Source organism: Acomys minous, assembly GCF_964271855.1.
Source record: "Acomys minous genome assembly, chromosome: 9".
NCBI classification, from domain to species: Eukaryota; Metazoa; Chordata; class Mammalia; order Rodentia; family Muridae; genus Acomys; species Acomys minous.
Genome location: NC_140490.1, coordinates 25,887,677 through 25,914,493, shown reverse-complemented (window position 1 = coordinate 25,914,493; position 26,817 = coordinate 25,887,677). Strand labels below are relative to the sequence as shown.

General features: G+C 45.7%; 1 long non-coding RNA gene across 1 annotated transcript; it reads right to left on the bottom strand.

Annotated features, from left to right (window-relative positions):
* Positions 1-13,566: 13,566 nt before the first annotated feature.
* LOC311604752 lies at positions 13,567-16,440 on the bottom strand. The gene is made up of 3 exons (XR_014781651.1): positions 15,921-16,440; positions 14,793-14,952; positions 13,567-13,685 (listed from the first exon to the last, which is right to left on the bottom strand). It is a non-coding gene; the product is annotated as an uncharacterized lncRNA (long non-coding RNA).
* Between the last annotated feature and the right edge of the window lie 10,377 nt (positions 16,441-26,817).

Sequence of the window (26,817 nt, the reverse complement as noted above, 5' to 3'; positions counted from 1 at the left end):
TCAAACAGGCCACGAAGAAACTCTAGGACATTGGTGTGGCCAAAGTCAATACCCTGATAAGGCCTGATGGAGAGAAGGCAAGTGTTCGGCGAATTCCTCGTTATGATGCTCTGGATGTTGCCAACAAGAATGGGATCATCTAAGCTGAGCGGAGCTCGCTAATTCTAAGTATACACTTTTTTTAAAACCATAAAATAAATACATAAATAACAACAAAAAACAAAAACCACCAACCAACCAACCAACCAACAAACAAAAACGACAACAACAAAAAATTGTGTGTACGTACTGTTGCTTTTTTTAAATTTTAGTTTAGTTAATTTTGTCTATATTAATGTTTTGCCTACGTTTTGGTATGTGCATGCCTGAGGAAGTCAGAAGAAGGTGCCAGATCCCCCCCGGAAGTCAGAATCTAGAACCACAACAGGTGATTGTGAGCCACTGTGTGGGCTCTGGGAACTCTGCTCAGGTCCTCTGGAAGGGCATCAAGCAGATCTAAACCACCGGCCATCGCTCTAGCTCTGCTGTTTTGTTTTTTGAGATAGGATCTCACTCTTAGTCCCAAGATGGCCTGAAACTCAGTGTGTGACACAGGCTGGCCTCAAAATTGTGGCGGTCATCCTGCCTCAGCCTCCCAAGTACTGGCCATGACCCATCACACACAACTCAAGGATACTTTGTATATATACATTTTATTGAGTATGTAATTTTTTTATTTTAAACTCAGAGCCCCGGCCATGCTAGGAGAAACACTCTACCAAGGAATAACAACCCCAGCTCTAATGTGCAAGTTCTTATTATTTTTTTTGTGATTAATAGTATTTCCTTTTTTTTTTAAATGTTGAGTTTTTATCAGTGTGTGTGCTCATGATATGTGTATTAGGGTTTTCAAAAGGAAATGAACTGATAGAATAAATGTGAATCTTAAAGGAGTATTCGTTTGGCTGGCATATAGGATATGTTCTGGGTAGTCTAGCAGTGGCTGTCTCACAGTGGAAGGGCCAAGAATAGCAGTTGTTCAGTTCATGATGCTGGCTGTCTCAGCCGTCCTGGTCTGGTGCTGGGGACCTCGAGGGTCACTGGAGAGATGCTGCTCTTCCCTCTGTGTAGGAATGCCAAATGGTTCTGCTATCAGTGAAGAACTGTCTTGGTGACAGGGTAGATGGCCGTGCCAGTCAGAGGGCAAGCCGACAAAAAGGCATAGCTTCCTCCTTCCGTGTCCTTTTGCGTGGGCTGCCACCAGAAGGCGCGGCCCAGATGTGGGACTTTCTGCTTCATATGATCTGACTAAGGACACCCCTCACGGAAGTGCCCGGCAGCTTAGATGGTAATTGATTCCACATGGAGTTAAGTGGACCCCTGAGAGTAGCCATCTAAATGTGTATGTGGCATGGGGACATTTCTATCATACATGTAGAGCTCATAATGGACCTTAGACCTTTACGTGGAATCTGGGAATTGAACTCAGGTCGCCAGGGTTGGGCAGCAAGTGCATTTCTGCGCTGAGCCATCTCTCACTGACAGCCAAGCTCTTACTGTAATCTAGAAAGGAGATTTCAACCCGGCTAATTTGGTAGAATTGTCTTCTTTGGAGTCTACACTTTGACTGAACTGAGGGGCTTAGAGCTGCCGCTTTGCTTTGAAAACAGTTTCCCCTGTTTCCTCAGCCCTCCAGGCTCCCTCAACTTTGGCTCTGTGCCTTGGCGGGGTCCTTGGCCACCCTAGGGGGACAGATCAGAAGATTTTCTGCACTGAGACTGATGTTATAACAGAGTTTACTTAGCTTTAGTCACGTCCTAGCTTAAAATAAACCTTACGGTGGTGGGTTGGCCTCTATAGAGGCATATATTTGAGATGTTATTTTTGGAAACTGTTAGAGAATGAAATGAAAACTTGTGATTTGCTGTGAACTTGGCTTGGAAGTAAAATAAAGATTTTATGAAGTTAGAGGTGAATGCATTTACTCTCCTTTAGATGTTCTTGCTTGGAGGTTATTGTAGGCCCCGGAGTTAGAAATTCAGATTTTTTTTTTTTTAACAGGCCCTGTCCCACACCGGGCTGTATTCCTGCTTGTGGATCAGTCCGTCTTAACCAAAAAGAACTATCCTTTAAATAAATAAATAAATAAATAAATAAATAAATAAATAAATAAACAGACAGGTATGGTGGCTCATGACTAGACTCCCAGCATTTATGAAGCAAAGGCAGAAACATAACTGAAAGACTTAAGGTTAGCTTTATCTACAAAGGGTGTTTTGAGACATCCATGGATCCACAGGAAAACCTTGTCTACATAGGAAGGAAGGGACGAGGAAGATAGAGAAAGAAGGAAGGAAAAAAGGGAGGGAGAGACCGAGGGAGGGAGGGAGGGGGAGAGGGAGGGAGGGAGGAGCCAGGTATGATGGCATATACCTGCAAGCCTGGAATTTGAGAGGCTGAGACAAGAGGATTGTTGGACTACATAGGATGTGCCAAAGCTATGTAGCAAAGCACTTTAATCCTAGTGCTTGGGAGGCAGAGGCAGGTGGATCTCTGTGAGTTCGAAGCCAGCCTGGTCTACAGAGCTAGTTCTGGGACAGCCAAGGTGACACAGTGAACCTCTGCCCTGAAAAACCAAAACCAAAACCAAATGAAACCCAAACTGCATGACAAACAAAGCAACTTTCCTCCCCCCCCCCCCACAGCATTTCTCTGTGTAGCTCTTGCTGTCTTGGAACTAGCTTAGTAGACCAGTGTACTGCCATAACCCTCATACTAGGAGACTGGAGGAGGAGAATTACAAGTTCAAATCCAGGCTAGCTACAAGACGCTCTAGCAAAACAAATAAATATATAGCACTTCTGGGTCTAGTATGTTTTCATTATAAACATGTATTATTATGAACTGCTAAGCTGGGTGCCGTGGTTGGTACCTCTGCACTGGGGATTCATAAACAGCACATCTGACCCCATCTCCTCAGTCACTCTTAACAGCTCTGAACACTAGAGCCATTCAAATTATATGATTTAGCTTTCATCCTTCATAGAAATGACTGAAAAGGTTCTTTCTGTATGGTTTTGGGATTTGGTTGTGCATGCGTGTGTGTGTGTGTGTGTGTGTGTGTGTGTGTGTGTGTGTGTGTGTGTGTGTGTGCGCGCGCGCGCGCGCGCGCCCACCCGCGTGTGGTTTTTTGTTTTTGAGACATGGCTTCTCTGTGTAGCTCTGGCTGTCCTGAAACTTGCTCTGTAGTCCGGGCTAGCCTCAAACTCAGAGATCTGCCAGCTTCTGCCTCTTGAGTGCTGGGATTGAAAGTGTGCACCACCACTGCCTGACACAAAACAACTCTTACTTGTGCAAGATGCAGAAGACACGATTGATTTCTAGTGGCCATTTGGAATGGGGGTGGTGGGGCACTGAGGGTAGGGTGTGCTAGCCCATACCCAAAACCTCACTCACAGCTACTATGCTCTGAAAAAAGAGCCTGTATATTAGAAACATTTCCAAATACTCATTAAAGAACAGCAAAGCACAGTAAGTACAAGGGTACTGTCTGCTGGCCTCAGCACCTATATCTAAGAGGTGATGCCATTTTACTGTATTTGCCTTATTTTTAAAATGTTACTGTCATTTAAAAGTAAATTTTCAGCTGGGCAGTGCTGGTGCACACCTTCAATCCCAGCACTCAGGAAGCAGAGGCAGGTGGCTCTCTGTGAATTCAAGGTCATCCTGTTTCACAATGCTAATCCAGGACAGCCAGGGCTACACAGAGAAACCCTATTTTGAAAAACAAAATGAGAGAGAGAGAGAGAGAGAGAGAGAGAGAGAGAGAGAGAGAGAGAGAGAGAGAAAGAGAAAGTAAATTTCATAGCTGACTGATGGTGGCACATGCCTCTAATTCCAACACTTGGGATGTAGAGGCAGGTAGATCTCTGTGAGTTCAAGGCCAGTCTGGTCCACAAATGTGTTCCAGGACAGACAGGTCTACACAAAGTAACTCTGTCTCAAAAATCAAAAAAACAAAACCCAAACAACAACAACAAAACAAACAAATGAATGAACAAAACAAACCCCAACCATACCAAACAAAACAAAAACCTCCAAACCTCTGAAACAAAAGAAAGCAAAGCAAAGCACATGTCATGGCAGCTGGTGAGGTGGCGCAGGGGCCAGGACATGTATAGCTCTCCCAGCAGACCTGAGTTTGGTTTGCAGCACTCACATTAGGTTGTTCATAACTGGCTACAATTCCAGAGCACCCAACACCTTCTTCTGACCTCAAAAGGCACCTGCACTCACATGCATATACAGATATACACATAACTTAAAAATTAAAAAAATCTTTTAATAATTAAGTTACTAACATCAAAATAGCTTATCCTTAAATTTCTCATTGTGATTCTTTAAAATAAAAAACATCTACTATCTTCATATTTAACAAAACTACCAATATTTCCTTTCACTTTCTTAATATTCTGCCCATATTCAGTTGTGTGATGTTCTCTGAGGTGCAGATCAGCATCCCGCTATCGGCCAGGCGCATCATTTTTGTTTGCTGGTCTCTTTCAACCTAGAACAATTTTCAAGCTGTTCTGCCTCTACTGCCCTCCTCCCATTTTTCTTTTGATTGCAGCACTGACCTGTTGAAAAGATGTGACCAGTTCATATTACAAAAAGCTCTGGGCTTGCTGGATGTCTGCTTGAAGTGAGCCCTCGGTCTCTTCTACGCCCGGTAAACTTAAGGCTTCATAGAAGAGTCACGATTCAATTGTGGTTATGTTTTGTGGCAAGACAGTCAGGCCAAGGCTGACAGGATGTGCCTCCTTTTGCATCGCATTGGGGAACAATGATTGCTTGACCCTCCAAAGGCACGAGAAACAGAAATAGCTATCTCTTCACACTTGTGGCCAGGGATATAGGTTAGTGGTAAAACACTCTCCTAGAGTAAGCAAATAAGACAAACAAAACCTTGGGTCCTAAACCCAGAAGCCTGAGCTGCAGAGTGTCCTTTGGATTCTGGTTTCACTCTGCCAAGCCCAATACAAGCACTTCCCGTTCACCATCCAACTAACACTCACAAACCCACTGCTACAGCATATAGACAGAGGAAACTGGAACAGAGAAATGAAGCAATTTGGCCAAGGTGAAACAGCTTGTGAGGTGCAGGTAATATGCACATCATATGTACCAGCCAGAGTACAAAGCCCACATAGAAAGTCATGTTAAGTGGCAGAGAAAAGTGAAGCGCTGGCCTGTGAGAAGGCTCTGGAGGGGAAAGTCTCCCCTGAGCCATCCCTGGAATCCATAGCAGGAGAGAACTGACTCTCCAAAGTCGTCCTCTGACTTCCAAACAGATGCCATGGTGGGCACACACACACACACACACACACACACACACACACACACACACACGTGCATACACACAGACACACACACAGACACACAGATGAACACAGATGCACACAAACACAGTCATACATCATACACACACAAAAACACAGAGACATACACTGAGACATATACCATATACACACATAGACACATACACACACACAGACACATAGACACATACCCACAAACACACACATACATGGATACACACAGAGACACACATCATACACACAGAGACATGTACATACACACAGACACACACATATATACACAAAGACATACATATACACAGACACACAGACACAGACACAGACACACACACACACACACACACACACACACACACACACACACACACACGATTTTCAAAAGTGACCATTGAGACAACGTGGTGGATTGAATAAGAATGGCCCTCATAGGCTCATATATTTGAATGTTTAGACATCAGGAGTGATACCACTTGAGAAGAATTAGGAGGTGTGGCCTTGCTAGAAAAGGCGTGGCCTCGCTGGAGGAAGTGTGCCACTAGGGTGGGTTTCGAGGTTTCAAAAGTCCAAACTAGACCCAGTGTGTCTCTTCCTGCTGCCTGTGGATTCAGGTGTAGAACTCTCAGCTGCTTCTGCAGCACCGTGTCTGCTTGCACACCGCCATGTCTGCCTACACGCCGCTGTGTTCCCGCCATGATGACAATGGACTAAACTTCTGAAACTGTAAGCCAGCCCTGCTTAAATGCGTTCCTTTACAAGAGCTGCTGTGGTCATGGTGTCTTCATAGTGACAGAGCAGTCACTAGGACAGGCACCAAATGAGGTGCTGTGTTGTGTTTTGCTTTTCTTTTATTTTTCAGACTCTCACTGGTGCCATTTCCTTACCAATTTAATGATTGTAAAATGAATAGGTATCTCCACAGTGCGGTGTAGAACACAAGAATAAAATAACAACTAGGAGTAAGTCGTTACCGTGGCGGTCCTGACAACTGGGTAAAAGGAAACCCAGCGATCAGAGTGGAGAACTTTGGTGAGGATGCGATAGAAGCAAGTGCTGACCCCAAAGCGCACATCTGTATCCTACTTCACAACGCCACTCCTTCTGTCCTGTTTCATTCAACATATGGCTCACATCGTAAACACTTTTACATATTAGTTTCTAGATAGCTTCACCTGGTCCCAGAAGTGCCTATCTTAAAAAAAATTAATGAAAAAAAAAAAAAAAGATGAAGGCAACAGCAATCAGAATGCACCATGGTAACAGTCTTCTTTTTCAGGGTTTTAAATTAGGAAGGCAGCTGGTTCATGGCATCTCAGCACCTCATCAGCAGTGCATCTAACACAGCAGGATTGTCACTGGTACTCAGTGTCCAGGCTCTGAGAAGAGCATCTGCCTGCACCAGTGGGAAAACACACTCCACAAACAGCGTGAGCCCCTGAAACCCTCATACTCCACACACAGGAGGCTTCCTTAAAAGACCTTTGCTAGCTGGGGACGCTGGGTGAGTGCTTGCCTAGAGCCCTGCGTACAACTCTAGGAAGCGGTGTGGTGGCCTTCCCTGGTAATCCGGGCACTTGAAGGGTGGAGACAGGAAGGTAAGAAGTTAGAGTCATCCTCAGGTACTTAGTAACTCTGTGACCAGCCCTGGTTACCTCATCTCAACAAACAGACTTGCCAACCAAGTGCGTGTGCAGCGGAGTGTACCTGCAGTTCCAGCATTCAGGAGGTAGAAGAAAACATGAGTTCAAGACCAGGTTGGGGTTCATTCCTTTTAAGCCTTTGCACTCTGCTTCAAATATCAGAAATTCATAATGGTTAATTTGTGGAAAGTTTTAGCCCTGGAAATAAAAATAACACACACACATGCGCGCGCGCGCGCGCACACACACACACACACACACACACACACACACACACACACACACTTATTTTTATTATTTTTATTTTTTGGTTTTTTGAGACAGGTTTCTCTGTGTAGCTTTGACTGTCCTGGACTCACTTTGTAGACCAGGCTGGCCTCAGACTCACAGCGATCGACCTGCCTCTACCTCCTAAGTGCTGGGATTAAAGGCATGTGCCACCACTGCCCGGCACATTTATTTTTCAAAGATTATTTTGTTTTTATTTTTGTGCATGGGAGTTTGACTTGCATGCCTGTGTACCATGTACAGGCCTGATGCCCTCGGAGGCGAGAAGTTACCGAATTTCCTGCAACTGAAGTTACAGACCATTGTGAGCTGCCTTGTGGGTGCTTGTAACCGAATCTGGGTCCTCTGTAAGAGCGGACTGTGCTTTTTACCTTCGAGCCAGCTCTCCAGCCCTCACTTGCATGTTTGTGGGCAGGCCTATGTGTCCCAGGCTGAACCCACCGTGTAGCTCAGGGTGGTTTTAATCTCCGGATCCTCCTGTTTCCGTCGTCCTCAAGTTGGGATTACAGCTGTGGGGTCCTTTCTCTCCTTTTCTTCCCTTTTCTATTCATTTGATGTAAGTTCTTGTTATGTAGCCTAGGACAGTCTGGAGTTCGCATTGATCTATTTGACTCAGTCTCCTTACTACTGTAATTACAGGCATGCACCACCATACTCAGTTCTCACATCATTATATAGGTCAGAAAGATCCTGGAGATAGATTTAAAAATAGATACATCGACCCATGAAAGGAAAATAGCCACCAAAGGCGGCTGACCATATCAAAAAATTACAAATTACAAATGCTGTCTTGCTTTTTGAAAAAAAATATTATTTTTTTAGCAGGATCTTTTTTTTTGTTTCTTTGTTTTTATTTTGTTTTTGTTTTGTTTTGTTTTTTGAGACAGGGTTTCTCTGTGTAACCTTGGTTGGCTGTCCTGGACTTGCTTTGTAGACCAGGCTGGGCTTGAACTCACCTGCCTCTGCCTCCTGAGTGCTGAGATTGCCAGAGTCCACCACCACGCTCAGCCCAGGCCTGGATCTCACCAATAGGCAAAACTGGCTAGTCAGCAAGCTTCAGGGAGACTCCGGTTTCTCCCTTCCCAGCCCTAGGAATAGGAGAGAGTGTCATAGTTTCCAGCTCCTTCTGCAGGTTCTGAGGATATAATTCGGGTTTTATGCCTGAAGGCAAGCATGACTCACGGAGCCATCTCCCAAGCCCCACCCCCACCCCTTTTACTGGAGACAGAACTCTCATCCCAGACTGTCCTACACCTTGCTAAGTCAATGTTGCTATGTAGTCAAGGAAGACCTTGAACTCCTGACTTTCTGGCCTCTACCTACCACATGCTAGGGTTAACCATGGTTTGTGCAGTGCTGCAGATGGGGCCCAGGACTTCATGCATACTAGGCAGGTGCTGCACCAACAGAGCTAACTCTTGGCTAGCACTTTCTTTCCTTGTTCCGTCTCGGTTGTCACCATCTTCCTGTTGAGGCTCTGTTCAGACCAATAGCCATTAGCTGGAGTGTGTAGTTAAACTGTGCAATGGCTCTTGAGCCAGTGGTCCCAGCAGTCAGGAAGTGTCCCGCCTTCCTTCTCCACGCACCTGGCAACAGATGGAAGCACAGAATGCAGATTTTTTTCCCCCAGAGGAATTAATTTCAGCCCACATACTTCCCCCATGTTGAGTACACTTAGCCCATTAATATCTGTGCAGGAGCCCAAGTCCCTAACAAATTAGCTCAGAGAAATGACACAGAAGCCAGAAAGCTAATGGGACCCAGCCATCAGTTTACCTTTCCCTCCTTTGTCCTCACCACCATCAGTCACCACCTCACCCTTTCAGCAGCCGTGAAACTAATGAAACCGTCTAGGTTTGTGCCTCCAATTTTCTTTGTACTAATGTGTGTGTGCATTCCTATATGTGTGCATACATGATGTGCACACATTTGTGCTTGCCTGTCTTTGTACCAATTTTGAAGACTTAAGTCTTCCCAGAAAATTATCTTGGTGGTTTAAGAATATAAATTTTAATTCTCAGTTTTTTTTAAGCCAAGGACTCTTACTGTTTTGAAAAGGTACACAATTTCTTCAGCAAAGAAAGTGCTAGTATTTTCCCAGGCCTTCTAGCAAACAGAGGCCCCTTGGGCAATATTTACATCTCCATGTTCTTGAGTCTAGGCTGTTCTGGGGGAAAGCTGGAATAAAGGGCCATTGACGGCTTCCAGTAAGGCTGGTGGGAGCACAGTGTGAGGATAGGGTAACTTGGAAATGGACACCAGGTTTGTGCAAAGGGCCAGCACTGAACCGCGTAGTGAGCTCTGTGGCTTATCCTTTCTTTCTTTGTCTTCCGAACCACCCAGGCAGAAGAACACAGTGTCTGCCTTACAGCTGAGTGAGGAAACCTGGGCACAGACAAGGGGTTAAGTCTTTTTAGAGTCCGGATTCTCTCCTTCAGGCTCCATACCCTACTGCTCTTGTGCGGTCCAGGGACAGTGTGGCTTCTGGGAGCTTTGCTAGACATCTCCCAGACTTGTTGCCAGCTTTGCAGCAGTCTGCGTTTTAGCAGGGTGGATCTTCTGTTGGAGTTCCTCCCCTCTTTGTATGGCATTGCCTATGTGTGCTGACCTCTTTGGAATTTGTTTCTATCTTTTTTTTTTTTGGTTTTTCGAGACAGGATTTCCTTGTGTAGCCTTGGCTGTCCTAGACTCGCTTTGTAGACCAGGCTGGCCTCGAACTCACAGCAATCCGCCTGCCTCTGCCTCCCGAGTACTGGGATTAAAGGTGTGTGCCACCACGCCCGGCTGTTTCTACCTTTTTAAGGCTCATTCTTTCATCTACAAAATGAAGATGGGCCCAGGATTGTTGAAAGTTTAGACACTTGCCTGTAATCCTAGCCGAGGAGGTGGAGGCAGGGGGATGGTGATTTCAGAGCTACAGAGCAAGACTCAAAAGATAACATGAGACAGAGTTCAAGGGGCTGAAATATGTTAGGTCACTGGACCTTTGTGACCTTTTCTAAGTGTTTACATAAGACTTAAAAAAATGTCTGTACAAATGACAGCAATTAGTAGACCCAGGACTTCAAGTAATGAAAACATAAACACCCCACCCAAATCTACCATCTTGGGACAAACTCAGAAGTAGTTGTATTTCCTTTCCATATTTGCTTTTTACATACTTGCTTGTGCTTGTGCTTGTGCGAGCTCATGCACACACACACAAACACACACACATGTTGTAGGAATGATCTAGTGTCTATTTTTTTGTTTCTGTTGCCCAGTTCTGAGTGTGTAGTTGGTATGCAGTAGGTGTCTGATAAATGTACAGGATGAAGAAATAGATGCATTGATAAAGGAAGTAATAAAAGAAGGACGTAGGGAAGGTGGTCAGAGCCTCATCTTCCAGTCTCACCTAGTCCCAAGTAGCTCCTTTTGTGCCTATTTTTGTATTTATTTATTCGTCTCAAACTGCATATGTGGACCAGAGAGACCTTCAATTTCTTGTCCTTCTACCTCTATGTCCTGAGTGCTTAGAGCGCAGACTGTGTTACCACGACTACTTTATGTAGGGCTTGTGCCCCATAAGCGAGCACAGTATCAACAGAGTTACATCTCCAGCCTAAGGGACTTGTTTTTAAAAGCTAGTGTCCCTGGGTGAGCTGCCAGTGGCAATAGGCTGGTCCTGAGGCCTTAGTCCAACCTGTGAGCACAGTCAGTACCATTCTAAGTAAACCAGCTTTCAGAGCCGAACTCAGTCACTTATGACTATTCAGCCACCTGCTCATCAAGGCTGCTTTCCAGGAAGCAAGGAGACCCCACCTTGCCAAGATGCTGGAGTGCAGGCCAGAGAGGTCATAGCATCTTGCCAGTGGAGCCTCTGGGATGATGCTCTGCCCTCCAGTGGGGAGGAATGAATCTGTCTAAGAGTAGGGCCCTCTATCTTGGAGACTCTCTCAGGAAGGCTAGTGAGGTGCAGAGGTGAGTAAGAATAGGCTGCCTGGGTAGAAAGGTGATACAGGAAGCAGGGGGTTGACTGGGCCATCTCTTTGGAGGACTCGGCTTGGCCTGTCAGCTGACAGTGAATAGGAAACAAGGGAGAGGTCTTGCTGCAGTCCATACTGTTTCTACCTGTGGCCTCTGCCAATCCTGTATAGACAGATGACAGGTCCGATCTGGCCACTTCCTTACTCAGCAGCTTCTACTGCTTTCTCAGTTCTGAGCAAAGCCACAGGGACACATGTACAATCCCGTACGACTGCCATCTGTTCCATCTGTCCTTGCTCATCCCTTCAAGTCACACCAGCCTCCTCTAAGGCCCTCACCAGCCCAAGGCGCCTCCTCCACGGGCCATTTGCTTGTATTTGCTGGTCCCTCTGCTTCCCAATTGCAGGCTCCGCTCTCTGATTTTCTCCTCCAATCCTTTGTGTTTCCCTTAGCCTCCCTGAAGGCTCATCTAGAATAGTAAGATAGCCCCACAAACCCCCTTGTTCTTACTTTGCCCCCATAGTACTAACTCTGCTTTATCTCTCTTCGTAGCATTTCTCACCGCATTGATAGTCTGTGTCCATCTCCTTCTCCACTAGGCTAAGGACACCATGAGAATTGGAGTGCTTTTTCCCCTCGTCCTCTGCTGCTACCAAACACCTAAGATGTTACCCAGACTTTATTTCCAGTGAGCACTGAGCAAACCTAAAGAGCAACAATAGTATAATTTATTGCGATTTTCTTTTACAGTTCCGTTGCCAGCCTCAAAACAGTAATCCCTCCACCATTTTATTGTTGTTTTTATTACAGGGCTTTTTTTATTTCAGAGGAGAATCTAAAGTTTGAATGACTGGTCAGTTGTGAATAGATTCTGAAGAGTAATGAAACACATGGATGCTCTTTCATTTGCTCCACAACCGGGGCTATACAGCTGCCAGGGTCGCTTCCTGCTTTATGCGCCTGGGTTGCCTGAGTGATGATAATGATGATGATGTTTTATTTTGAGACAGGGACTCTGTGTAACATCTCTGGCTGTCCTGGAACTCTCTTTGTAGACCAAGCTGGCCTTGAACTCACAGAGATCCACCTACCTCTGCCTCCCAAGTGTTAGGATTAAAGGCATGCACCACCATACTCGACTTCCTGGATTATTTCAAGGTGGGCAAAATGTCCTCTGTGTGTGTGTGTGTGTGTGTGTGTGTGTGTGTGTGTGTGTGTGAGAGAGAGAGAGAGAGAGAGAGAGAGAGAGAGAGAGAGAGAGAGAGAGAGAGGAGATGAAGGCGAAGAGAAAGGTGAATATTTTTTCAAAGATTTGTTTATTATTTTACTGTATTCTGCCTGCATGTGAGCCAGCAAGCCAGAAGAGGGCACCAGATCTCATTATAGATGGTTGTCAGCCACTATGTGGTTGCTGGGAATTGAACTCAGGACTCTGAAAGAGCAGACAGTGTTGAGGAAGACAAATTTTGAAACTAAACCACCCATTTCTCCTCTGTGGGGAGATTCCTTTTTTGGACTTGAGTACTTTTCAGAAGAAAGAGCTGCCTTAATGACAGAAGTCTCCCAGGAGCCGTCTATCAGCAGAAGGCTCCTCAAGTGCCTCACACCCTTACGCCAGGACTCACTGGCTGGAGGGTCTCTGTGAGTTCTAGGGCAGCCAGGGCTTACTACAGAATAAGACCCTGCCCACTCTCCACAAAAAAGGCTAGAAAAATCATAAAAACACCTCCCAAAACTCTGAGTACTTTACCTTTAACTCATGGTGCCCTGTGGGAAGTCCATGTTTAAACCTGAAGCAACCAGAACCAGGTAATCTCTCTCTCTCTCTCTCTCTCTCTCTCTCTCTCTCTCTCTCTCTCTCTCTCTCTCTCTCTCCCTCCTTCCCTCCCTTTTCCCTCCCTCCCTCCCTCCTCTCTCTCTCTGACAGGTCTCCCAATGTAGTCCTGGAAACTTGAACTGGCAGCCTCTTGCACAGCCTCTGAGTGCCGACTTTACTGGCTAGCAGCACCCGGTTTAAGCGAAACACATTGCTGGGTGGCGTGATGGCTGGTCTCGGTTGTCAACTTGACTACATCTGGAGTTAATTAAATCCCAAGTGGCTGAGAACACTTCTGAGGGATTCCTTTTTACTTAACTAAATAATTTGAAGCGAGAAGACCCACTTTCAATCTGAATCTTCTGAGGGGGGGGAAGATTCACCTTTAGCCTGGACCACACCGTCTGCTGGCGGCCTGTATAAAGGGCACAGAAGAAGGAAGCGCACCTTAGCCTGCTTGCTCTTCTTCTCTCTGGTAAGTTGCCTCCTTCACTGGTATTAGAACACACTTCTTTGGGATTCAAGTGTTTATTGAAGACCAGATGAGACATTCAGCCTTGTGGAATGAGCAACTACGAAGTTCTTGGACTTTCCACTGGTAGACGGCCATTGTTGGGTTAGCTGGACCACACCTTGTAAGTCAGTCTAATAACCCTTATATATATGTTCGTTTCTTTCAGTTCTGTTCTTCGAGACCAATGCGTCTCTCAGCCTTCCTAGTGCTGTGACCCTTTAGTACAGTTTCTTATGTTGCGGTGCCCGCCTCTCCCCCTGCCCCCCCCACCCCACCCCCCGACATAAAATTATTTCACAATATTGTAATCTTGCTACTGTTAGGAATTTGTAATGTAACTATCTGATCTGCAACACCCTGAGAAAGGGTCATTTGACCCCCCCAAAGGGGTCGAGACCCACAGGTTGAGAACCACTGCTCTAGAGACCTACTGCAGATGATGAAACGCTGCTGCCTGTCTCACTGACAGCTTCTCACTGGTCTCGTTTCCTGCAGCGTCCACCTAGCTCCCAGTGCTATTGCAGGCTCCCGTGACTGTCACATTCCTTCTGACACATCAGAGGGATTTGAGGGAAAGGGAGATGGAGTAGATGTTAAGACAGCTGAAAGCCCCTGGAGTGATGAAATTTAAGGATTAAAGATTTCGAGCTAACGTAGAGCAGGGGCCTTCAGAAGCACACTTCACAGCATGACCCCAGAGAAGAAAGGTCCAGGGCTGGGGAGATGGCTCAGAGGTTAAGAGCACTGGCTGCTCTGCCAGAGGTCCTGAGTTCAATTCCCAGTAACCACATGGTAGCTCACAACCATCTGTAATGAGATATGGTGCCCTCTTCTGGCATGCAGGTGCACATGCAGGCAGAACACTATATGTAATAAATAAATCTTAAAAAAAAAAAAAAAAGTCCAGCTTCCAGGATACAATGGAACTACCTAGTAGGAGTACTTTTTGGCACATTTGTCAAACAGCTGCCCTGCTCAAGCCACTGTCTGGGCTATGGCTCTCTCTGCCTCACCCTGGTCCCAGGTCTCCAGAACTGTGGCCTCCATTGCTTCCAGCATTTACAAAAATTCCCTGGGAACTGACTTTTCAAGTCCCTCATGGCTGGCTCCTTGACATTAGGTGAAGTGACATTAAAAAATTCCTACTACTCTGTATTTGGGCGCTTCGAAAGCTATTATCTCTCCCTTTGGTGACGCTGTACAGAAAATGATACTTCCTGTCGTGTGATAACAGAGGCCTGTGCTGCGTTTATACATTCACGATGCGGATTCTAATTCCTCACACCAGGGAACAGCGTGGCCCTCTGCATGAATCACCCTCAGAGAAAGGAGTCACATGCTTGTCTTGGGAAATTTGCAGCCTCACGCTCAGTCCTAGAGGGACAAAGGATAATGATTTCATGTTGTCTGGCTGCTCGCTCTCTCTGCTCCTCAAGCACAGGTTTTCCTTTTTGAAGGAAAAGCTGCCTCGTCTTTTTAAAAGGACATCACAAGGCTCTTGGTGACAGGATTCAGCTCTGGCATCCACCACAAAGACATTTGTGTGTCCCCCAGGGCTTGGAGTCACACCTCCAGACTGCACGAACTGCCCGTCTGCCCCATGGAGGGCATAGCTCCTGAGTCAGCCAGGCGTGGGCTGCTGAGAAGATAGTTCCAAGCCTCCACAGCTGCTAGGTAAGGGCTTGGGCCTGCTCGTCATGCCCCACCACAGCCATTTGTGGACGGTACAGCGAGAGGAGAAAGGCTAGCACAGTCAGCCTGCTTTGGTAGACAAAGGGACAAGTGTGCTTTCCTTTGCTGGGTAGTCAGGAGGGATGAGGTGACCTTCTGTGCCAAGCAGTGGTGCTTTTGTCCTAGCATCTGACAAGGCCTCTCCTCCTCCACCAACCACACTTGGACACTCTGCCGGCCCAAAATTGAGGAGCCGCACTGAAGCTCCCAAGTTTTTGAGGTAATTCATCCTAGTCTAGGGGATTGGCTGTGGCGAGAGGCGCCTCTCAGTTCTAACCTGGGCTCTGACTCTGCTTCCTATGTGGCCAAGCTGCAAGCTGCCTGACCTTTTAGTAGCTTTGAGTCCCTGACAGATGCTTTACCCCATGATGAGGTGTTGACAGTCGGTGGTGCCTGCGAGGTGAAGGGCCAGGTGGAGGGAGTGAGGGAGTGAGGTGAAGGGCCAGGTGGAGGGGTGGGGGAGTGAGGTGAAGGGCCAGGTGGAGGGGGTGAGGGAGTGAAGCCTGGGCAAGCCAGCTGCAAAGCAGGCTGCTGCAGCTGGAGCCTGCAGGGAGCCCAGGACGCCTACCTCGGCCCAGAAAAGCAGAGAGCAGGGACGTGAACTCGCATACCTGTGAGGCACACAGGAAGGGCTTCCGGGGATGGGTTACGCAAGGGCTTACATGAGGCCCTGGCTGGCCTCTAACTCAGATTGCTGGGATGAAAAGTGTGCACCCAAGTCAGGTTCAAAGGTCCTCTTGCCCACTCTCTCTCTCTTGTCTCTCCTCCCCGCCAGACTCATCTGATGGCCTGGTCCTGCTAGCCATGTTTCATCTCTCTGCACTGGACTCCTGTAGATGCCTCTCCCTCATATCTATAACATAGCTATAATATCTAAAAAGCTTGAGCAGTCGTGCCCTCGGTTTATACATGCGGTGCTGAAACCTCCCGGTGGGGCAAAAAACGGATCCCTTTCAACAGGCCTCTCTCAGCTGAACCAAGCTGTTGGTTCCCTCTCCTGGATTCTGCCACTCATACTTGATGGTAAATTCTAGAGTCTATCTCTTCAGCCACTTCCTCCCTCCACCTGCTGTGCTTCTCCGCTGTGGTCTGGGCATCTCTTGGTCTTCCTAGCTGCTGGAGCCTGCTACGCCCTCCTGCGCACGTGTCACAAGGAAAGGGCCTATGTCTTCCTCCTCCTGTTGTCTCCTCGTCTATTGGGTAAGTGTTGCCCTGGAGCTGCCTGCTTTGTCTCTGTTGGCTTGCCACACCACTGTGCAGGGGAAGGGGGGCAGGGCAGAAAGTGTTGCCTCTCCCCTTTGATCTGGGACATTTTTTTTCTCCCAAGTCTCTCAGTCGGCTTGGGTGGGGATGCCTCAGATTGAAATTCCTTTGCTTTGTTGTTTGAGACAGGCTTTCTCTGTGTAGTCTTGGCTGTCTTGTACTTGCTTTGTAGACCAGGCTGGCTTCAAACTCACAGAAATCCGCCTGCCTCTGCCTTTGAGTGCTGGGATTACAGGCGCACATCAGCACGCCTGCCTCATTGAAATGTGTGTCACCAGCAAGTAGTACACACGCTCTGCCCTTCTCTCTTCCACCCTTTCCTCCCTCCCAGCGGCGTTCTCGGCTGTCTTGGGCGTGTCCTCACCTCTCCCTAGGCCTGCGGGTCCCTCTCCTTGGCTTGCTGTTTAAGTCCTACATCTTCCTTGTGCCCTCCTGGGCCTCTCGGGTAGTGGAACCCTCCCTCTGGGGGAGCTCCTGTTTTGAGACCTTTTTTTTTCCTTCTTTAAGGTTTTTCCCTTCGTAAACTCAGAGATCTTATCAAAAGCTTTGCTGTTTTCCTGCAAACCCTTGGCCTTGGTGCAGCTCAAAGGCCAAAACGGCATACTCGATTTCCAAACGCGCACAGACCGTAACAGCTTCTGCTATTACACAAGCAAATGATCCCAAAAGTCTCTTTTCTCTAAGTTTTTTCTACTTTCTTTTATCTTTTGCTTTTATCTTTTATCTTTGCTTTCTTGGCTCTCTGCTCGAAAAAGAAAGAAAGAAAGAAAGAAAGAAAGAAAGAAAGAAAGAAATCTGTTAACATTATTGTGTAAGCCTGACATGGTGGCACATACCTTTAATCCCAGCATTCAGGGAGGCAGAAACAAGAGGATCAGAGTTCCAGGCCAGCCTGGTCTACAAAAGGAGTCTAGGACAGCCAAGGCTACACAAAGAAACCCTGTCTGGAAAAAACAAAAATAAAACAAAACAAAAACTATAATGTAAATTCTTTATCTCAGGATTTGCAAGCTTATTGGTTAAAAAACTAAAAAATCTATAGCAAAAGTTACCTTTAAAATTGTAACAAAAGTCTGAAAGTTAAAAAAAAAAGTCTATACATGTTCTGGAGAGATTGCTCAGCAGTTAAGAGCAGTGGCTGCTCTTCCAGAGGAACCAGGTCCCATTCCCAGCACCCATACGGCAGCTCATACCTATCTGCAACTCCAGTTCCAGGGGATCCAACACCCTCACACAGACATACATGCAGGCAAAACACCAATGTACATAAAATTTTTTAAAAATTGAAAAAATCTATACACAGTTCATCTTAATTTCCTACAACATGCTTGTATATAAATTGGATTCAATGCTTGTTTAGGAAAATACATTTTTTTTTTTTAGTTTTTTTGAGATACGTTTTTGGGCTGGAGAGATGGCTTAGTGGTTAAGAGCACTGACTGCTCTTCCAGAGGTCATGAGTTCAAGTCCCAGCAATCACATAGTGGCTCACAACCATCTATAATGTGATCTGATGCCCTCTTCTGGCCTGTAGGTGTACATAATAAATAAATAAATCTTGAGGGAAAGAGGGAGAGGGAGAGGGAGAGGGAGAGGGAGAGGGAGAGGGAGAGGGAGAGGGAGAGAGACAGTTTCTCTGTTATCTTGGCTGCCCTGGGCTTGCTTTGTGGACCAGCCGGGCCTCTGTCTCCCAGGTGCTGAGATTAAAGGCATGCACTACCATGCCTGGCAAAAATAACAAGGGTATGGCTTGCCTTCATATTGGGTAGTGATCTCTTCAGGATAGGGGCAACCATGTAGCTGGCAGCCATCTTTATTAAGGTTAAGAGAGGGTATATGCTATGTAACATCACCGCCATCTTGGCTAAGATGACCACATTGTATAAACCAACTAAGACAGCATCTATAAGACTTCTAGTCTTACTGCACCCTCTCTTTTTATTTATTTATTTTAAAAACATTTCCTTATTTATTATTTATATAGTATTCTACCTGCATGTGTGCCTGCACACCAGAAGAGGGCACCAGATCTCATTATAGATGGTTGTGAGCCACCATGTGGTTGCTGGGAATTGAACTCAGGGCTTTTGGAAGAACAGACAGTGTTCTTAACCTCTGAGCCATCTCTCCAGCCCCTGTGCACCCTCTCTTATCATTGTATCTCCTCTTAGACTAAAGTCTTTACGATATTGGATTTGGATAGAGTTTTGTATGATGGTTTCGTCCTGACAGTAAAAAATTAAATAAAGTCTGTTTGATAAATAAGGGTCATAAGTCCCTTATGCTCTAAAGATGTATTAAGATTAACAAAAATTGACTTATATGTGCATGCCTAACCATTTATGTCCTTGCAAACTGTGTTCAACATCAGACTGCTAAAAAAAATTTAGATACAGAGTTCGAGGTCAGCCTGGTCCAGGACAGCCAAGGCTAAAAAAAAAAAAAAATTAGATATAGAACAATATATGTTGGGTGACTAAGGTACATTTGCTGGGTTTTGGTTTTTTGAGACAGGGTTTCTCTGTGTAGCCTTGGTTGTCCTAGACTCACTCTGTAGATCAGGCTGGTCTCAAACTCACAGTGATTCACCTGCCTCTGCCTCCTGAGTACTGGGTTTAAAGGCGTGTGCCACCACTGCCTGGCTGACTAAGGTATTTTGCTAACAAGGTTAACAAATTCCTAAGGTCTATTCAGGCTACCGGAAACTGACTAGAAGATCTGTGTGTAGCCTCTTTGTCTTAGCTACCTTTGCTAAGATTTATTTATTTGGGTAAACTGAGTCATAAAAAATACCCTCTGATAGTCTATAATAATGCGCTGTAGAAGGATCAGGGAAGTAAAGTTCCCAGTCTCTCTGTGGACTGTATTATGGTTTAAAGTTTTATTTTGATGCTAAAGGATCTTTAATTAAAAATTTAAGGGTCAAACTTAACAGAGATAAAAACTGTAAAATCTTAATCTTATAAAGGGCGCTAACTTGTAAACTTAGGCCTTGTAATTAGGACATGCAAGTCAATGATAAAATTCTCTAATGTGCTTAAAACTGTGTCTGTAGTCATGATAAGTGCAAACGTGATTCATTTACAGCAGCAACCTTTAGCCTCTGTAAATGTGAAGCTTAAGCCTGAAGCAAGTAAACATGTTTAAAATCATATATACTTAATAGAGGATGGTCCTCAAACTCCACAGAGATTTGTAGAATACAGCATTTAGAGTGTTTAATGAACAGATTTTCCACGATAGAAAAAACAATTGCAGCTTCTACCAGCACCCCTAAGGTCTCCTCCAAAGATAGTGGTGGCCCAGACAACCATCCAGGGGATGGTGGTAACTCTAGCCACTGCGCAAAGAACTGCCTTATAAGCAGAGGAAGGCATCTGCCACCAGGGCCCTTGCCCAAGCTGTGGACACTTGAATTGACTGCCTTACCCTGCTTGCCAAGGTAGGTCAGTTTTCCCAAGTTCCTCCTCCACAGAAAAATCGCTCAGCTTTTCTGGGTCTGGCAGCTGAAGGCCAATACTGTGTAGCAGTGGAAGACTTAATGCTGTCCCTTGTCCCCAACAAAGCCATCAAGATTACCATGGAGGGGCCTGGGGTGACCGTCCAGGTCGTGGGTAAGTCTCTGTCAATTTCATTAAAACAGAGCCCTTTTGATGATACTTCTAGCTAAAATTTATCCTTCTCTGATGGTGTTGATGCCTACTTGTAGCTTTATCTTTGTTGTTGTTGTTTTTGTTTGTTTGTGTGTGTGTGTGTGTGTGTGTGTGTGTGTGTGTGTGTGTGTGTTTTGAGACAGGGTTTCTCTGTGTAGCCTTGGCTGTCCCGGAACTCTCTCTGTTCCAGGCTGGCTTCAAACTCAGAGATCCACCTGCCTCTGTCTCCCAAGAGTTGGGATTAAAGGTGTATGCCACCTAGCTTTAGCAATTTAACAACAGCAAGCAACCCACTCCTCCCTCAAGGCGGCTGCTGCCTGGTTGGTCCATTTTATGTGTAAAAATCAGGGCTTCATCTTTTTCTAGTGCTACGAGGTCTCCTGCAGAGAAAGGTAGACTTCACAGTGAAAGAGATAAAAATCACAAAATAGGTTTCAATGTAAAACAAAAAACAAATTCAAGATATCGTGCCACTATTACTAAGAGTGTACCTTTTATTTTCTTTTATTTAAAGAGACTTGTTTTGTCATGACTGCTCTCAGTAATCAACCACCCGTATCTCATGGTAAATGACAGGATGGAAAAAGAAAAGGGTTAAAGTTTATGTAAGTTATGAAAGTCTAGGAAAGTAATTTAAGGTATGTAAATGCATGTTGTAAAAAGCTTAAGTAAGTTGTGAGGGTCTAAGAAAGTGATTTATGGCGTGTAAATGCAAGTCACAAAGGTCTGAGGAAGTCCTTTAAGATATGTGAAAAATGAGAAATGTTTCAGACTTCTTTCCCTTTCTATGCTATTGCAATTTTGACTTCAAATGATATTTAGTGTTTGATATTCAGTGGAGGTCTCATAAGCTATTAATCTAAAGCAAACTACTATCTCATTGTTATCACTGTTGCCTATTCCTGGTCGGGAGGAGAAGGGGGGGGGGAGGAGGGAGGGGGAGACGCTCTTTCCCTGTCTACTCCCTTGGTTTACTCTGCATACTTGTTAACTTTGTATACTTTGCAGGAAAGTGTCCTGACCCCTGCTGAGAAGCACCAAAAGCCAGGCTAGGCAGCTTCAAATTTTGCCTCAGGGCCTCCCCCTACATCTTTCCCTGGGTACCCCTTTTTCAGCTCTTCAGCTCCCCTGGGTCCCACACCCTGTGGTCTCTGAAAGAGGTGCTTGGATCTTCAGGCTGTGCTGCTGGCCTCTCTACACCTCCAGACAGCAACACCTCAGGACTCCAGAGACACTAAGATTAAATCTCCACAGCCCAGGGATCTGAGCTCAGACGCCTGGAGAAACTGAGTAGCTGAAGCCACAGAGAAAGCAGTGGCACCTAAGGCCTCAGTTATGGCTGCTGCTGACAGGGAACTCAGGGGGAGGGAGATTTATCTGGAGCTAGCCTGTGACTTGGGGAGGAGGCAGGGTGTCATCCTATAAACTAGCCATTCTTTCAAGGCAGGGAGCCAGGCATGGACCAGAACTAGAAATCTGACAGTTTAATATAAACTCATAGTTTAGTTAGGGAAAGCTGCTTTGTTTAGAGTTCAAGTCTGTGTAAACCCCTTAGGGCATGAGGTAATATGCCCCTCCCCCACACCTCTCTAACTGTCGAACTGGCAGTTCCAGCCTCAGTCACAATGGCCATCCCCCAGGCCCTGAGTGGGACCCCCTCCCAGATTTATGCTAATTATAGGTTAAAGGGCTGAACATAAAGCCACCAATCTCCCAAGCTCAGGACTTGAAATCCCACTAATCCTCATTTTGGAAATCTCTGCCTTAGAAAGCTCTGCCTCGAAAAACCCTATCTAAAGGTTGTGTTTGCCCAGTTCTCTGCTGTCTCCTCCCCAGAGCAGAGGCAGCCACTCCTGGATCTGCCCCTCCAATGAGTCTCTTTTAAAAAATTTATTGCCTGATGTGACTCTCTCATCCGAAGAAGAAGCAAAGAAGGAAAGGAGCCCAGGCTCCTTAACTCCTCAGCTCATCAGAGTAACCTCCCTTGCCAGCTGCTACCTCGGTTGAGGGGGTCTCGTCCCGGAGCGTCTCCTCCTGGAGCTGTGTGGTTCTTGGGCTCCTGTGTCGCAGGATACTCTTCCCTTTCTTGGACACCTTCCTACTGGAGCAGGAAGGCCACCACTCACAGCTCAAATATTTAAATTTCCTTTGGTTGTTTTTTCTTTTCTTTTTCTTTCTTTCTTTCTTTCTTTCTTTCTTTCTTTCTTTCTTTCTTTCTCTCTCTCTCTCTCTCTCTTTCTTTCTTTCTTTCTTTCTTTCTTTCTTTTGTGTGTGTGTTTTAGTTTTGGTTTTTTGAGAAAGGGTTTCTCTGTATATCATTGACTGTCCTGGACTCGCATCGTAAACCAAGCTGGCCTGGAATTCACAGGGATCCGCCTGCCTCTGTCTCCCGGAGTGCTGGGATTAAAGGCATGAACCACCACCGCCTGAGATCCTTTGGTTGTTTTCTAAGTATAGACTTAAAGGTGCATCTCACTGAGTTGAAAACAGCTCTGTCCGGTCCATCCTTCCAGCCCTCCGAACAAATGAAAAGTGCTTCCGCTATGATTCAAAGCTGAGTCGACGCCAGCTGTTTACCAATACTTAGCTGCTTCTACAATGTGGATTTCAGTGCTGATTGTAGTGTTGTGCTAATATATCTAAAATGTTTCTCTCTCTCTCTCTCTTTCTCCTCTTTCTTTCTTTCTTTCTTCTTTCTTTTTTTCTTTCTTTGAGACAGAGTTTCTCTGTGTAGCCTTGGCTGTCCTGTACTCCCTTTGTAGACCAGGCTGGCCTCAACTCAAAGCAATCCACCTGCCTCTGCCTCCCAAGTGCTGGGATTAAAGGCATGCGCCACCATGCCTGGTTTAAAATGTGTATTTCTTTTATGTTAAAAAAAAAATTATATAAGCTCTGGGCCTTCTCAGCCGTCACAGGTTAAATGGACTCCATGTAAGTGCTCCAATCGATAGATAGCTTAAGTTACTTCACCTACTGCCTACCCTGAGGGTGGGGTCCTCTCTCGTCCCCCCCCCCACCCCCCCCCACCCCCGTCTTGGAACTCCCAACTCTACCAACTACTAAGACCACCGGCCTGGAATTTTCAAGATAAAGATTTTCTCCTCAACATCGGACTGCAAACTGCTCCAAATTAGAATCAGTGATCCCCAAATGTGCCGACCGCCGATGTAAACCAGAATCTGATGAAATTTCCAACTTGTCTGAGCCCCCCTTTGGGCCAGCATCCCTGAGTGCTCCAATGTGGCTTGCACTTCAGCTCTGGGGGGTTCCACAGAATCCTGACAACAACATTCTGGTTTCAGCTAAGAAACAGTTGTAGAAGAGATTAAGTCATCCCTTATCATCAACAAAATTCTTAATTTTTATTTTTCACACAGCAGCATATTAAGTATCCCAAGCTGAACTTGAACTCACCCTGTAGCCCTGGAAGTCTTTGAATTTTCTTTTTTTTTTCTCCTCCCTTTGTCATTTTCTTGAGTAGTTGGGGGTAACAGGCTATCACCACCAGGACTGGTTAAAGCAGATAATTTTAATTGCAAAACAATTTTCAAATTACACCAATAAAGTAGATGTGTAGGATTGGAACTATTTTTCCAAGCCTCTGAGTTACATGTATCCTATCCTTAAATTCTGTGTTGCTTTACTGTTCTACCACTCAAAGTGATAATACAGTACTTGATACATATGTGGAGGCTGCATATGAGGTATGTTTTGTCAATATGCTCTATTTAGAGAGCTCATACTAGGGACAATAAAGATTAATAACACAAGTGAAAATGAATGTGTGTAAACATTGGCAACACATGGCAGGAAGCTATAGAGGTGGCTCGGGGTTTAAGAGCACTTCCAGAGGACCAGAGTTTGATTTCCAACACATGCATGATGCATAGACATATGTGCAGGCAAGACAACCATGCATATACAATAAAGTGGAACAATTAAAAATATTGAAGCAGGCTTTGCATCAAAAGGCTGCACACCAGCCTCATCTCAGCTTTTTGAAAAAGTTCAGCTGGGTATTAGAAACTCATCGGTTCTTACAGTTGTGAGACACTAACATTTGGATGCTTGTCTCTCATGGCCAAAATGAACACACTTGGTGCGTGCGTGAGAGAGAGAGAGAGAGAGAGAGAGAGAGAGAGAGAGAGAGAGAGAGAGAGTTCTGATTTCTCTCTCTGTCTCTCTCTTTTCCTTTACCTTGCTCCCTCCTTCCTTTCTTCCTCCACTTTACAATCTCATGTATCCCATCCTGGCCTTGAACTTGTGATGTAGCTGAGGATGACCTTAACCTCCACATCCTCTCACCTGCACTTCCTGAAGGAGTACCGGAAGTGCAGTTGTGCAACATCATGCCTGGTTTATGTTGTGTTAAGGACTGAAACCAGAACTTTGTTTATGCTAACAAGCACTTTACTGAGTTACATCCTTGTGTGCGTGTGTATAATATATATAATATAAATATATAACTTAAATATGTCTTTAATTCTTTGAGAATTGCATACAATAAATTTTGATCATATTCACCCTCAAAATTCCTCCCCTAACTCCTCTCAGATACACCTCAACCTTCCTTTATCCCTATTGTGTGTTCTTTCTTCTTTTTTAAAAAATTTTTTATTTATTATGTATATAGTGCTCTGCTTGCATATACACCTACAGGCCAGAAGAGGGTACAAGATCACATTACAGATGGTTGTGAGCCACCATGTGGTAGCTGGGAATTGAACTCAGGACCTCTGGAGGAGCAGTCAGTGCCCTTAACCTCTGAGCCATCTCTCCAGCCCCTTTCTTTTTTTTAAATTAAAAAAAAAAATCACTTTATATCCCAACCATAGCCCCCTCCCTCATCTCCTCCCAGTCCCTCCCTCTTCCCCTCATCCCCTCATCCCTCTTCCCTAGTCCTCAGAAAGGGGGGCCCTCCTCCCCTATCATCTGACCCAAGACTATCAGGACTGCCTGCATCCTCTTCCTCTGTGGCCTGGCAAGGCCACCCTGCCAGAGGAAATGATTGAAGAGCAGGCAACTGCGTCCATGGCAGACACAACCCTGTTCCCCTTATCAGGGGATCCACATGCAGACTGAGCTGTCTATTGGCTACATCTGATCAGGGGGCCTAGTTCTCTCCATGCATGGTCCTTGGTGGGTGTATCAGTTTCTGCAGCCCCTCCCCCTCCCCTTTCTTTCTTTCAAGTAATGTATACAGCCCAGCACAGTGGCACAGGGGCCTTTAATTCTAGTACTCAGGGAGGCAGAGGCAGGCAGATCTCTGTGCGTTCAAGGCCAGCCTACTCTACAAAATGAGTCCAGAACAGCCAAGGGTACACAGGGAAACCCTGTCTCAAAAACTATCTATCTATCTATCTATCTATCTATCTATCTATCTATCTGTCCCTGTATCTGTATCTGTACCTATATCTATGTATCTATATCTATATCCATCACTCCTGGGTGCGGGGTCATCCACTAATTGAGGTTGAACTGCTATAAAAGAGCCATACCTTTAAAGAAAAGTGACTCTCCAGGCCCAGAAGCTTTACTTAGAGGTGGGGGCTTGTGACCCACTTGCCACTTCCTACCAGAATATTGTGTGCAATTTTCTAGAATATTGTATGGAAACATTGGCAATCACATGACAATTTATTTGAGCTTGAGGTGACTCACCTGTCATTGCCTTTTCAGTAATCCTTTAAAGGAATAAAATAATCAGCCCATTAAAGATATTAAGCCGGGCATGGTGGTGCACACCTTTAATTGCAGCACTTGGGAGGCAGAGGCAGAGGCAGGTGGGTTGATGTGAGTTCAAGGCCAGCCTGGTCTACAAACAAACAACAACAAAACCCAAAACAACAACAACAACAAAAGCCATCACTGCTCTAAAAGTACAAAATATCTAAGCAGGAGGCTAGACAGCTGGCTCAGAGTTTAAGAGCACTGGCTGCTCTTCCAGAGACTTCATCTTCATCAGGCTCAGAGGTCCAGCGTGAGGTGTTCCAGTCCACCCTGACCTCTGACTTTTACGGTCTTTCTGCCAGCTCTTCCAGGATGGTCCCTGCTCTGGAGTGTGGGTGGGTGCCATTGTCAGGCTTGGTCTGGTGCTGTGTATTCTGATGCTAATTATTGGCCCTCAAGATCTGGTTGCCGAGCACCTTCTCATATATACCTGTCTTGGTGTAAACCTTGCTCTACCTATTTAAAGTTGATTGCTTAATAAAAAATGCTGAAGCTTGGGATTTGGCAGAAGAGAGAAAGGTGGAGTTTGAGATTCGCAGGCCCAGGGGTCAGGGCACCTTGATGCAGAGGAGAGACAGAGATGGGTAGATGTTGGGGACAATAGGCCATATGGCCAATGTTCAGCCATCTTGTCCAAGTCTGGACCTTTAAGTCTCTGTCTTTCCCAAAGCTTGCCTTTCACCAGAAACTAGCTGACCCTGTTGTGAGTCAGCAGTTAGACTAAAGACAGATAGGGATGGAGCGACCCTGTTGTGAGTCAGCAGTTAGACTAAAGACAGATAGGGATGGAGCGACCCTGTTGTGAGTCAGCAGTTAGACTAAAGACAGATAGGGATGGAGCGACCCTGTTGTGAGTCAGCAG